Genomic DNA, 8,766 nt, shown 5'->3' on the forward strand with positions numbered 1-8,766 from the left:
CGGAGACAGGAGGAGGCGGCTCTAAATATTGAAGATTTCTCATCTCCGTTGGGAGTTTTTCTCTTCATCTTTTCTGAATTTTTATGTTAAGCATTGTTTTTAGATTGAATTTTGTAATGACGTTCAGTAGCTAAACTTATATTTTGTTGGAATCAAGGGGATCCGAACCCCGAAACACTGTAGTGTGATTGAATCACCGGACGTACTGAGATTTGATTTATGTTATAATTGATTTTATCATGTGTTTTTCTCTATGTTGATGATTAGTTACCCTTAACATAGATTCGTAAATTGTGAATTGTTGTCGAGAGATAGGTTCATAATTAGGACGAATGATAGAATCCATGAACTTAAAATATGCATAGAGATATGGTATTTAGTACATGTTGATAGCCATAGACCGCCAGGTTTGTAGTGACCCAACCCGGATCCACTAACTAATCAGAGTTATAGAAAAAGCGCACGCAATAAAAGCCTAAAGCGTAAAGAGCGGTTAATTAAAATACAACAAATCCAATCGGCAGAATACAACCGATGTTATCACAATTGTATAAATACTGTTATACAACCAAATCGAAGGTTCAGGGTAAATAAATCCATACCCTCTACAACCTCGCACTCCCCAAGCTCAATCCTGCTAAGAGCCGCCTGGACCGTCCAGCCTCAAACCTGCCCCGTCACAAGGTACACAATACCCAAACACAGGGGCGTGAGCTAGAACGCTCAATATGAAGCAATGATATAAATACAAATATGCGCACACAAATGATTTAAAACTCAAGTGAAAACACTTGCTCATGGCGCCGGGAATATACAACACCGGCTAGAGAGCTACTCCGCGGGGTACTCGTATACTCCCTATCAGGGCTGAGCCAACCCCATCCTGGCCCGAATCCAAAACAGGATACAAGTCTCATATGGAAACTGTCATACCTGACTCGAGTCCAAAATGAGATCATCGTTCCCTATGGAGACTATCAATGACTCACATCTCTCCGGATGCAGTCATACGTAAAATCATGTATGTGCTAAGGCGGTAAAACATGCTAAAACATAATAAAACATATAGCACATACTCATGCAACATATAAGCAAATATATCATGCCGGCTATCTCGGTCAGTACTTACGTACCTCTAACACTGCTGGTCAAACCTAGCTCCACTGGTCTAGACTCCAAGCCTACTAGTCCAGTCTACTAGCTACTACAATGCAAATATCCATGCATCAACAATTAAGCTCTAAAAGCCTTAACTAAGCTATTGCATACTCCTAAATATTTTTAGGATGCCAAAGCTATACCTGCGTCCATCGTTAGCCCTTTGCTGACGATAGCCTCAAAACTAGGCCGTAGCTCCGCGACGACGTCTAGATCACTAAGCCACTTCCGGATTCCCCGTAGAATGCCTAGATCTCCCTAGATCTGAGTTAGAAGGCTTAGGAATTGAGAGAGAAGAGAGGAGATGAGCGAGTCACAAATGAAACTCGGCTCCTCTATTTATAGACAACGTTCGGGCCGTCCGAACTCGGCTTCGGGCCCTCCGAACTGGTTCGGATCCTCCGATCATGACTTTGGATCGTCCGAACACGTTTGGACCGTCCGATCCTTACTTCGGGTCTTCCGAAGTCACATCAGTGATGTCATCCATGATGTCACCTTGCTGACGTAGTTGATGACGTAAGCCCTAACCCTGTTCGGATCCTCCGATCCCACCGACGGAGCCTCCGATCCTCTTCGGATCCTCCGAACTCCAGTTCGGAGCGTCCGAACGTCCCGAGCCATGGCCACCATGTTCGAGTATCCTAGATCTGTTTCTGAAGTCCGTTATCCCATCAGGAACTTACATAATTATGTTTTACTTAATCTAACCATGATCACGTGATTAATTACTCATTAATCACTAATTAGAAATGCGGGTTACTACATTCTCCCCCACTTAAGAAATTTCGTCCTCAAAATTTAAGTCTTAGAGGAAACCATAAATAGCCAAACAAACGTTCTTTATTACAACTGAACAAGTATAACTCGATATAAAGAAGTACAAAATCTCAAAATAACTCGGGGTGCTCGGCTAACATCCGATTCTCCAACTCCCAAGTAGCTTCCTCTGTACCTCTGCGCTGCCACTGCACCATCACCAACGGTATACGCTTGTTACGAAGTACCTTGTCCTTCCTGTCAAGAATCCGTAGGGGTTTCTCCACATACGACAGATCCAGATCTACCTTTACCTCTGTTGGATGCAAAATATGCGACTCGTCCGCCACATACTGCCTCAACAAGGACACGTGGAACACATCGTGGATCTCCGAAAGATCGGGTGGCAAGGCCAGACGATAAGTCACATCCCCAAACTTCTCGAGAATCTCAAAAGGACCAATAAATCTAGGTGTCTGCTTACCCTTGCGACCAAACCTCATCACCTTCCGGAAAGGTGACACACGCAAGAAAACGTATTCCCCTACCTCAAAATGAAGTGGCCTGCGGTGAGTGTTCGCGTAGCTAGCCTGTCGATCCTGGGCTGCCTTAATCCTGCATCGGATCAACTCTACTGCATCAATCATCTGCTGAATCATCTAAGGACCCTCAACCTGACGCTCGCCAACCTCGTCCCAAAACAAAGGTGTACGACAACGGCGTCCATAAAGAGCCTCAAATGGTGCCATGCCAATGCTACGATGGTAACTATTGTTGTAGGCAAACTCCACCAATGGTAAATGATCATGCCACGCTGGACCAAAATCCATCACCGCCGCGCGAAGCATATCCTCTAGAGTGCGAATAGTACGCTCCGACTGTCCGTTCGTCCGTCTCTGGATGATAAGCCGTACTCAAGCTCAAAGTAGTACCGCCGCGCGAAGCATATCCTCTAGAGTGCGAATAGTACGCTCCGACTGTCCGTTCGTCCGTCTCTGGATGATAAGCCGTACTCAAGCTCAAAGTAGTACCAAGGGCTCGCTGGAAACTACCCCAAAATCTCGAGGTGAATCTCGGATCTCTAACGCTGACAATGCTCAATGGAATCCCATGCAATCAAACAATCTCCCGCACATACAATTTCGCCATCCTATCAAAGGTGTAATCGCGGTTATAGGGAAGAAAATGCGCTGACTTCAACAACCAATCCACGACAACCCAAATAGCATCACAATTCCTGGAAGACATGGGCAAGTGGGTGACAAAGTCCATCGTCACATGCTCCCACTTCCATTCAGGAATCTCTAAGCTGTGAAGTAACCCTCCGGGTCGTCTAAACTCTGCCTTGAATTGTTGACACACAAGGCATCGGGATACGAACTGATAAATGCTGCGCTTCATCCCTTTCCACGAAAATCGAGTGCGAAGATCCCTGTACATCTTCATGCTGCCTGGATGTACAGAGAATCGACTACGGTGAGCTTGCAATAAGATATCATCCCTCAAAGTAGAGTCCTCGGGTACCACAACTCGACCAGAAAGACACAACAGACCGTCTCCTTGCAGATGAAAACCAGAAGTATTATCACCTTCAGCCAGCCGGGCCAACTTCTGAGTCTTCAGATCAGAATTCCGAGCTTCCCGGATTCGTCTGTATAGCGCTGGCTCTGCAAGCATAGAAGAGACACGAATCCCTTGTTGTTCTTTCTTGTGACGGAACGTGAATCCCAAAGAAAAACACTCCTCTACTGCCTTCGAAACTGAACTGGTACGAAGGGAACTCACATAAACTTTGCGACTAAGCGCATCAGCAACGGGATTTGAAGAACCTGGATGGTACTTTATATCGAAATCGTAATCCTTCAACAGATCCATCCAATGATGCTGCTGCATGTTCAACTCAGCATGAGTGAATAGATACTTCAAACTCTTATGATCGGTGAAGATCTCGAATCGTTCTCCATACAAATAGTGACGCCATATCTTAAGAGCAAAGACAATGGCTGCGAGCTCTAAATCGTTTATGGGATAGTTCTCCTCGTGAGTCTTCAACTGTCTGGAAGAATAAGCGATCACGTGGCCATTCTGAGTCAACACACACCCCAAACCCTGGAGAAAAGCATCAGTGAAGACTACAAAACCACCTGATTTAGATGGTAAAGCAAGAACTGGAGCTGTCGTCAGATGACGTCTCAACTCACGAAAACTGTCTTCACAAGCATCAGACCAAACGAAAGAAACGTTTTTCTTTGTCAACTGAGTCAAATGCTTAGCTATCTGAGAGAAATTCTCCATAAAACGACGATAGTATCCTTCTAAACCAAGGAAACTACGAATCTCAGAAGCTGTAGTCGAACGTGACCAATTTAGAATAGCCTCTGTATTGCTAGGATCAACAGATATGCCATCTTGCGAAATGACATGACCAAGGAACACAACTCGGTCAATCCAGAAGTCACACTTACTCAGCTTCGCGTACAACTGTCTCTCCCTCAAGACCTAAAGTACAGTATAGAGATGGCAGGCATGCTCATCCATGTTGCGAGAATACCCCAAAATGTCATCGATGAACACCACCACGAACTTATCCAGAAAGTCACGGAAAACTTTGTTCATCAGATTCATAAAAATAGCTGGAGCATTCGTCAACCCAAACGGCATTACTAGAAACTCATAGTGTCCATACCGCGTACAAAATGTTGTCTTAGGAACATCCTCCTGTCGAACTTGCAACTGATGATATCTAGACCGAAGATCAATCTTCGAATAGACAGAAGTACCCTGCAACTGATCAAAGAGATCATCTATTCGCGGAAGAGGATACTTATTCTTCACTATCGCTTGATTCAATTGGCGGTAATCGATACACAACCGCATCGAACCATCCTTCTTCTTGACAAACAGTACTGGGGTTCCCCATGGCGAAACACTAGGTCGAATATAACCCTTATCAAGAAGATCTTGCAATTGCTTCTGCAGCTCTTTCATTTCTGACGGTGCCAATCGGTAAGGAGTTCTTGAAATTGGTGCAGTCCCTGGCACTAACTCAACGCCAAACTCAATCTCCCTCACTGGTGGCAAGCCTGGAATCTCCTCCGGAAATACATCTGGAAAGTCACGAACCACTGGTATCTCTTGGATATCTGGCTCTCCTAAGGATGCGTCAATGGCGTAGATAAGGTAGCCTTACCCGCCAGACTCTAAAGCACGTCGGGCCTTCAGAGCTGAAACCACTGGCATCAGGGGTCGCGCTCCCTCACCATAGAAATACCATGACACGTCATCCTCTAGACGAAACTGGACGAACCTCTGATAGCAATCCACTATCGCTCGGTAGGTAGTCAATAGATCTATCCCAATGATGCAATCGAAATCCTCCATCGCTAGAATCATTAGGTTAGCACTAAGTTGATGTCCCTCAAAATCCAAAACACAACCCCCAACTAGAAGCTTGGCTAAAACCTCGCTCCCCATAGGAGTAGAAACCACTAGCAACACGTCTAAAGGAATAAATGGCAATCTATACTTCTTAGCGAAACGTGCTGAGACAAAAGAATGCGATGCACCGGTATCAATTAAAACATATGCAGGAAAACCACATAAACTACAGATACCTGCAATCATCCGATCGCTGTCAGCCTCTGCCTGCTCCTGGTTAAGCGCAAAGACCTGACCCTAGGTACGTGGCCTCAAAGAAGAATGACCCCGAGAAGGATAAATAATTAGAGAGATTTAATTGTTTCACTGATTTGATTAGTTTGGCATAACCTCGAGAGAGAGTGTCAATGTTACAGGGATTTCTGTCAAACTTATGCGCATTAATTAAGTTCCAATCGTCCAGTTCAATTAGGGGGAAGGTGAACCGAAATTCCAACAAAATACTTTCAAATTGTTATTTCTTTTAGTGGTGCAAATTGGTTTCGTGATTGTGAAATTTAAAATTATTTACATTGAGTTCTTAGTGTTAAATGTTAGATAGAATCCAAAATCAAATTTTCGATACTTTGTGTAGTTAAAAATCAAAGAAACAAATTATTATCGTTTGGTCCCTGAGGACGATACTCGTACTCAGTACATCTTATTATAACTTGAATCGTGCAATTGCGATTATTTCGACTGGAATTGAGAGATTTTTAGAGCAAATTTAAGTGTTAGTAAGCTGTGTGTGTTTTGCACAAAGGGTCTGTCCAATGCCACCAAGTGCATCCATTGCCTTCCAAGCATTCGGCCACATTCCAAGAAAGTTGAATGTTGTTCTCAAGGAGTCTGCCGATTCCAACACCAGACTCCGGATTCCCAACCTGTGAAATCAAATATATAATAGCTAGTTTTCAAAAAAAGATTCGATTTAATTTTCTTAAAACCCATGATTAATTTTTTATATACAGCGAAATCAGAGATACCTTTGAAGTCCCAAGGCTGCTGCTAGGCCAGCAATTCCAACGCCAACAATCTCTACATCTTGCATAGTAATTTTACTGCCTCATTTTGCTCTTGTTTCCAAAACAAATACTAGTTAACAAATTATTGAAAAAAAACAGAGAGAGTAGAAGAAGATATCAGTCATTAAAATAAAAATTGCATCCAGTAAAAATTTTTTAACCGCTGGACACAAGGAAATAAAAATAACATAAAAGTCACAAATGGAAAGAGAATAACAGAGATCTATCAAGTAGAAATGAAAAACGGAAAATCATAAAATCAAGATGCTGGATGAAATGATTTTTAGAACATTAAAGTGAAATCCTTACACTATATGCCTAGGAAATTACTTTAACAATATATATACAAGACCCACTACAAAAAAATTACTAGTCAAGTCATTTTGTCTAACCATTTGAAAATACAACGTGGGTATAAGATTTGATAAGGTAAATACAAGTGGTTTCGTGTGCAAGAGTGACCCTGAAACCAACAAGGGTTGATTTAATGAAAAGAAGTAAAATCTATTACAAAAAACAAAAAAAAAATTTGATTGAAGAAGGTACTTGAGATCTGAAGCACCCCGAATGACATGATAATTGTGACAATGTGGCCCAGAGTATCCCATACAAATCGAGAACCCGATCCTTGAGGCACCTCCAACACGTCGAATGTAAAGGCATCCTGCCTAAAACATACCAAGTAAAAACCAGGGAGAAAGAAAAAGGCAAAATTATTGATAAGCACGTACCTGACCGCGATATTGGTAATTTGCTCCAAGTCCTCCATCTTCTCCCGGCTTCGTTTCTTGGATCGTTCTCTGTTGAACTGGCTCGTAATTTGCTCCACATCCAGTCCTGTAACTCCCACAAGCTCGAGCTTCTTCTGTTTAGTCAAGTGTTTGGATTCTTCAAACGCTTCATTCAGCGCATCGATTTGATGTTTTTTGAACCGTTTAGCCATATGACACACCTCGATTAGTCCTATCATATATGTTTGGGAGTCATTTATATCTAACAAAAAATGATTGAGACAAGCAGAGAAGTTAAGACAAGACGGCAAGAACTAAAAACATTAATTTTCCAGCACCAAAAGAAGGAGTTCCCTATATACGTGGAGAAGACACTAGACAGATCTTTCGGCAGAATCAATTCATTTATATAAAATGTTCGAGGAAAAATATGTGGCTCGAAAACAAAAGATTCAAGTTGCAAGCCTTGTTTACCATGTGATGGAAAAAAATGTACTGGACTCCGCGTATAATACCTAATATCCATTTTAAATTAGTATACCTAAAAGTGTCACCGTTTTCCCTCTCCTCCTCGCCCCCACTCTATTTTTCCTCGAATTCTTTTATTGCTTTAATTGCCTCATATGCTTTTATTTTCCTCCAATGAAAATAATTTAGCACACAAATCCTAAGTCGTAAGACGTTATTCCTAAAATATGTAAACTCCCATTCTGCCAATTTGTTAGAAAATGCAAATCAGAAGACATAATTACTTAACTTACGGCTCAAAGAGACCTGGGAAAGGCCATAGCTTTCAGAAGCACGAGGCATGATAATATCTTAGTCCCTACATGAAAGGCAATAGGCAAAGGATATATATCATCTCAACGAAACTCATCTAATCCAAATGATTTCACAAGATAAAGAAATAATTCGAGCGAGCAATAATATAAATTACAAATTAAATTAACATTCAATCAAGAATAAAATAAGTTATAGAGTTAACCGAGTGAGCATATAAATTAATTAATCAAGAACACAAAATCCACGAGCGACAAACCAAAGGAATTACAGAGTTGGCGAATAAAACCGTAGAAGTGGGCGATGCCGTGAAATCAGAGAGAATCCCAAGACCTGATGGCACTGAACGAGAGCTTCATTTTTCTTGTATGGAGTACTTAAGACCTGATATTAAACACAAACACAAAAAATTAATTAACCAAGTTGATTAACCAAAAGTTTCCACGTTCCTTGTGAAACCAAGTGATTATCAATTCGAAAACAAAAAATTCCAAAAATCGAAAAACCTAGAATTCAAAATATACCTCCAGGCTTCGAAATAAAGCTCCAAACAACCTAAACAACCTTACTCCTAGCCTAGGAGACGGACGGCGATGGGAAATGGATGGAAAAACGACGGCGGCAAGAAAAAGGGTTCGACGGAGCGTGCTTAAAAATTAGGGAAATAGGTACTGGAAGAAATCCCTTGACGAGAGGATTCTAAATCTATGCTCAAATCATTTTTTTGAAGCAACGAGGTGGCATAGATCGGAGCTTGAAATTTTTTAACGGTGAAGGGAGAAAGGAAGAAGATCGGCAGAGAGAGAGAGAATTCAAGGAGAGAGAAAAATAATAGTAAGCATATATTTTATTTTGGGTCAGGATTGGACAACCCTATTTCAATAAAGCATTGTAGT

At 41.8% G+C, this 8,766-nt stretch overlaps 1 long non-coding RNA gene across 1 annotated transcript; it reads right to left on the bottom strand.

Moving 5' to 3' along the window:
* Positions 1–7,759: 7,759 nt before the first annotated feature.
* LOC140878213 (uncharacterized) lies at positions 7,760–8,437 on the bottom strand. The gene is made up of 3 exons (XR_012149317.1): positions 8,395–8,437; positions 8,142–8,246; positions 7,760–7,916 (listed from the first exon to the last, which is right to left on the bottom strand). It is a non-coding gene; the product is annotated as an uncharacterized lncRNA (long non-coding RNA).
* Positions 8,438–8,766: the final 329 nt, after the last annotated feature.

Source organism: Henckelia pumila, chromosome 2 (assembly GCF_033568475.1).
Source record: "Henckelia pumila isolate YLH828 chromosome 2, ASM3356847v2, whole genome shotgun sequence".
NCBI lineage: Eukaryota > Viridiplantae > Streptophyta > Magnoliopsida > Lamiales > Gesneriaceae > Henckelia > Henckelia pumila.